The sequence below is a fragment of the Cyclopterus lumpus genome, chromosome 15 (assembly GCF_009769545.1).
Source record: "Cyclopterus lumpus isolate fCycLum1 chromosome 15, fCycLum1.pri, whole genome shotgun sequence".
In the NCBI taxonomy this organism is placed as follows: Eukaryota; Metazoa; Chordata; class Actinopteri; order Perciformes; family Cyclopteridae; genus Cyclopterus; species Cyclopterus lumpus.
Window position 1 is genome coordinate 22989048 of NC_046980.1, and position 6304 is coordinate 22995351.

Genomic DNA, 6304 nt, shown 5'->3' on the forward strand with positions numbered 1-6304 from the left:
CGTCCAAGCTAACGCTAGAGGAGTAATCCGTAAGACTCACAAGAAGCAAACGCACCTTTCCTGTTCTTTTCTACGTAAGAGATATGTTGCCCGTGTGGATTTTGGCTTGCCGGCTGCTATACTTGTCAATCTCTCTCTCTGTCCCTGTACATCCAGATTTTTGTGCAATATTTTTGTAGGAAATTAAGCTGATAATCAGGAATGAATCCCCACGTCTGTGACTTCTCTTGCTTCTTCTTTAAACACATGTAGTGTGTGTCTGTCTGGTAGTGTGACGCGAGGGGGACCAATGAGAACCCTCCTCCGGCCCGAGAGGCGCTGCTTCTGCTGCTGCATCTGTTTCAATGTGCTCGTCCACAGACCCCCCCCCCCCCCCCCCCCCCCCCCCCCTAACCTTTGAAACTGCACTTGCAATAGGACGGCCCGCCGCGGCTTTCAGCAGGTCGAGGTGGCGTTTGATTCTATTTGTGCATGTGAGGGATGCGGCACACACTTTTCTAAAGGCTCATGTGATGAAGCTTTATTGTCCATAACCTAAATAAACAAGCTCAAATGAACTCCCCGTCACGTTGTGGTTTGATCTGCTCACAGAAGGACGTTGAAGGCGCAGTCTGTGATCCAAATGTCACCAAAACCTTCAACTACGTCGGTCTGTCAACACTCGACAACAATTGAATCTAAGTTACAGCTTTATTTACATAAACACACAAGGAGGGCACACCAATGGTTCAATGAAATCAGCTGATGACTTGTGTGTACAGTATGTAGTCACACTTGTAATGTAACTTACTTATTGGCATGTGTACAACCTTTCTGTGTAATTGGGGCAACATAACGTCTACATGGTACACGATTAATGAACGAAGCTCTATACCAAAACCAACAATGCGTTACCAGGTGTTCAGACTGAGAAGCTCTGCATTAAAACACACTAAGAAACCGCTTTGACCTTTCAGAAGGAGTCGAGTGTGAAGTGAGGAGATCAACACCGACGGCCCTTTGAACTCCTAATCTCTGCTTGCCGTGGTATCGGTATATTTGATGGTCAATGACATTTCATTTCACGGCGACATTAACGAGTACAAATGTCACATTGGAGGATCCATCGGCACTCTCGTTAGATGTGACGTCTGCACCGCAGTCCACTTACTGATATCTCCACCGGTGGCCTGGAAGAGGACGTTCCTCTGCACCCCACAGAAGGAACGGAGGAGAGGTACCTGCGTTTTCCTTGTACATATTTGAGTACATTGCATCAAAAATTCACGATATTTTCCTTCATATTCTCCTTCAAAGACATTTTGTGAGAACGACAGTTGTTGGGTTCTTAAGAGGGAACAGAGGGAAGGTATAGTGTGAGCATCTGCAACGTAATTGAAGCCCAGTGTTGATGGACAGGCTGATTACAGTTCCCCCTCATGGCAACCCCCCCCCCCACACACACACACACACACACACACAGTGCAGGCAATCAACAACATTTCTGATACCAGACTGCATGCATGTTCTTAGCAGTTTGATATGTCCATGTGTTCCTGTACATGTTACTCCTGTTCAAAAACAGTCATGTAAATAATAGGAAAGGGCATTTAGAGTTTTAAATGCAATGATGCTGAAAATCCATCTTTCTCTATATTTCAGGTCATTTTTTTTTAAGGAGAAAACTGCTTTTTCTTTGTTTTTTTTATACCACATTTAATAGAGGATATAGGCTTCCCACATGTAAAATAAAATAAATAAAAAAATAAAATCCAGCCAATGACATACATGGAGGAAAGCTCACATACTGACATGTGCACACATATGTTTGTTTGTGAATATTTGCAATAGATGTCGGGTTGACAACACTACACAGCATTTGAATATCCACACAAGACTGGGCAGGTTGATGGGAAGGCGTGTTGGTCCCAGTTCAGACCAGTGAGTCGGTTATGGATGAGCCGCTCCGGTTGGTGCTTTCATAATGATGTTATTTTACCAACACAGTGGAGCAGTTCACAACCCACCAGCAAGTTTATGAGGAAATAAAAAAAATACTACATGTGACAAATCATTAGTATATTATAAACATTAAATACACAACGGGAGTCTTTACAATATAAGAATATGTCAGTTTGTAGAGTTTGTTTGAATTTTCCAAATATTTGGAATCGTGGGGGAAATAATCTCATGGGTTGAGTTGAATCTCAGGGGGCGGAGCCAAATACACAATGTTAAAGCATTATCTAGCTAGCAAAAATAAATAAATAAAGCACCTTGTTTGGCGGAATGATTAATAATAATTATGATACAGAGTTAATAACAATTATCCTAAAAAATAAGAAATGTATGCAATTGGTATTGACAACCTTTCTGATTATTAAACTACCAATGAAGAGCAACAGAGAGCGAGGTCCTCTCTCAAAGAGTGAAATGTGTTCCTGGGTTTTATTCTGTTGTGTCTTTTATGTTCAGGCTAAAGTTCTAAAGAGTGTTGGCTCGGTCCGCTGAGGTTCAACCACTGAGATTATTATTATTATTATTATTATTAAGTCACTTCAGAACACTGAATACCCTTTTGCTGTCCAAGCACTTCATCGTCCAGTTATTCTGGAGAGTTTCATTCATGATTGTACAATAACTGCAACAATAATTTAAGGCATGATAAACACATTTTATGTCAATACTTCAGAAATAGATGCTGATTGACATACTGCCTTTGTATGTCTACCTACTGTGTCAGTGGTGTTAACAGAGAAAATGATGGTTGAACATTTATTTTCCCAAATCCATTGTAGAAAAGTGAATATGTGACTGAAGGACGTGATCAACACCTTTTGGCCTTGAACATGTTCCATCTCTGAGAATACGAGGCAACCAGTGGCATCAGCTGTGTTAAACCCAACTATAAGGCGGATATTGGTATTTTAGTAAACATCAGGTCTCAGGTCAGCGTCATCAGAAAAATCATTTCTCATGATTGTTTAAGAAGAAAATTATAATATGAATGATTCCAGAGTGACATTTTGAAATGGCCAACAATTAGGTCCATTATTAGAGGGATGAGAGTACTAGATCTCAGTGTCTTGACAGAGGCTTTTTATTAGTAGGATTTGGTAAATGTCAGAATATTGTAATATAAACAATAAAAGAATAGTCCATCAATCTTTTCTTCTAACTCGTGGCACAAAAGCACATAACCGTTTTTTCCTCAAGATGTCAAACTATTCCTTTAATGCATGTTGGTCAACGTGAATGGAAATACAGTAAAGAACCGGCAAAGCACAAGCGCCTCAATAAATACACGAGAAAAAACACTTTGCACACGAGGCAGCGGACCTTCGTCCACAGCTGACATTTGGACGAGTCAAAGCAGAGGAAACAAGTCGGTAATAACATTAATGATGCTCGGGGCAGAAACACACAGGAAGTGACCACGTTGCCAAGAAACGCCGGCACCTCCCCCACGCAGCCGCCGGTGGGCCGATCCGTCGAACCATCAATCAAAATGTGTCTTACTGCTTTCCACTGTTGTCAGGTGACGAGGAGGCACACAACACTGAACACTGGTAACATACACAAAGCTAAGGTATCGGCAGCCTGGAGAGGCCTCAACAGCACTGACCACGGACATGTTCATCACAGGTGAGCGTTCCCACCGGCTTCCAGACAACCACCATCGACCCTGTTCCTAAAAAGGTCTGAATGACCATCGCCCTGCGGCCCTCGCCCCATTCGGGTGAAGTTCTTTGAGAAACTGGTTCTCCAGGCCATCACCTGCCTGGACCCTCACCAGTTTGCATACAGAGCCAACGGATCCACAGAGGATGCTCTCTCAATCTGGAACATGACACCGCCGTCAGAAGGGTGTTTGTTGATTGAAGCTCGGCCTTCAACGCCATGGAACTGATGAACTGGTAAACTTAGCACTCTGGTGCTTGAGTGTGTCACTCTCAACTGGTTATTAGACTTTCTCAACAACAGACCCCAAACATTAAAATGAAAACCGCCCAATACATCACATTATCCATTGAGCATCAGTGATAAGAGGAGCCTGCTCAGAGCCCAAAGGATATTAAAAGACAAACCCCAACCAGCCACAGCCTGCTGCCATCTGGACATTTGTTGTGTGTGTGTGTGTGTGTTCATTTGCCATAATGGAGACAGGTGTATATACAGGCTACAAGCTCTCATCATCATAATTAGCCCTGCCATAAACATCTGGTCGAGATCCAATCGAAGACTCAGCTCGAGCAGTCGGTCACGTTTCCAGACGTTTAGATTCATTCAAACTGCTCCATCAGTGTTCCGCCTGTTTTCTAAACCCGTTTCCATCTGTTTCAGGCGGTAACCTCGGCCTGGCTCCAGCCTCTGCCTCTACCCTCAGTTCCACTAAGTGTCCAAAGAAGCTGTGCACAATACAGAGCGCCTGGAACTGGGTGATCTGAATGTAATGCAGTCATTGTAAACATGATAAACACTTCCTATACTTGTGGAAAAGGAATGTGCACTGCGAGCTATGTAATGTTAAACTTGCGTATAGATAGATCTAGTTGGCGGATTAAAGATTTACACAAAAGAATCGGCAGAAAATAACCAGCAGAGACCGATAACGTGCTAGCAGCGTTAGCACGCTCCGTTATGATGTTATGAGCAGATTCACCAGCACATCACACAGCTGACTAGATATAAGCTTTGAGAAGTTAAAAGCTTCATTCATAACGCTGGCATTCAAACTAGTCGCCCTTCCACCGTCTCTTTCTGGCTCATCCTCACCTCTGTAATTGTCTCAGTGTTCAGGACAAACATTCTAAATGTATTGAAAAAGATAGAAGTAATCATTTCTAAAAATGATTACTTCTTACATGTTTTTATCAAAACACTGTTGGCTCCACAAAAGCAGGGTCTCGCAGCAATCTAACCGCACCATAAATTACTTTACCAGATTTTTAAAACAATTTTTGGGGTGACGGCATCATAAAGTATAGAAACATTTAAAGCTTCATTCGGAAACCTCAACAGAAGCATTGAATGTAAGAAAACCGAACCCTCGTCTGCAAAGTGCAGACAAGGTAGCTTTTATTAGCGACTCTCGGACAGCTCTTACCGGGTGTTACTGTCACTCAAAAATACTTAAAATGTCCGTCCCTGAGATGTCACAGGCTTTGGATGCACTCCAACGTAAACCTACCTCCATCATTATTAGACGAACAAGGACTTTCACCCAGGAGGCCACTGTTCCTGTTCCGTGTAACGCAACGTTGACTAATTCTACCGGGTTTTTGTTAGGTAGCTAACGTACTTTAGCCAACACCAGTTACGGGACAAGATGTTATTATAAATCCAAAAACACACTTATTTCAACACAAACCATGATCTTTTTGAAAAGAGATTGCATGTAACAAACGTAAACCGTATGTTTCACCATGCACGTCACCTGACCTCACACGAGATGGGTTCCTAGAGTGTGAAATGAGGTGCCACTGATCTGGAATCTGTGTTTGACGAGTTGGGAGTGAGAAGGTTTTTGCATACACAGTATTTCTGATACCGGTGAGTATGACGTCACTGTTGTTGAAAAGCCCGTTCTAGGCCTGGTTCTCCCAACCACTGAGGTAAATAAAGGCCACTATTTGAGAATTGACAGTATTAATGATTTATTAAATAAAAACATTACGGACAGCAACTTTAAATGATCTTTTGAACCGAACTTGCCGCGATGCGAGATTCTGTAGGTTCTGTTGTGCCACCACGTGTCTGTATGTCGTGTTTCAGAACACATTCTTCATCCTTTTCTCAAGCGGCTCAAATGTGTTGACTCGAGTCCTAAATATGTACTTTTGTAGCTACATCAATGCAAACAAGCATCAGACCAAAAAGTATTCTCCGACTTTAAAACAGTTTCTTGACATACCACACAGTTACCCAATATAATACCAACTTGCACAAGGTCTGTTAATAATATTCTAGACAGCATCATGGACGTACAGTAAATAAAAAGGAGACTTTTAATAGCTGACACATAAATTAAGAAAGATTTGTATCCAAAATAAACCGGCAACGCGTACTTCTACTACCTAAAAAGTGCTTTTTGACACATCTCTCTACTGAATAAGGCGGTCGGCTAAAAAAATATCTCTCACACAATGCGCTTGCAACCACAGATCAAGAACAACTTTGGTTTGCTCCAGTACAACTTCTAAGAGGACAGAGAACAGTGAAGACAGAATGCGGGCACATTCACATGGAAATATCTTGGCCTGTTTTGTTAAATTACAGTTTTTTTTCTTTTGTACAACAAAATAGATCCTCTGAAGGGTTAACC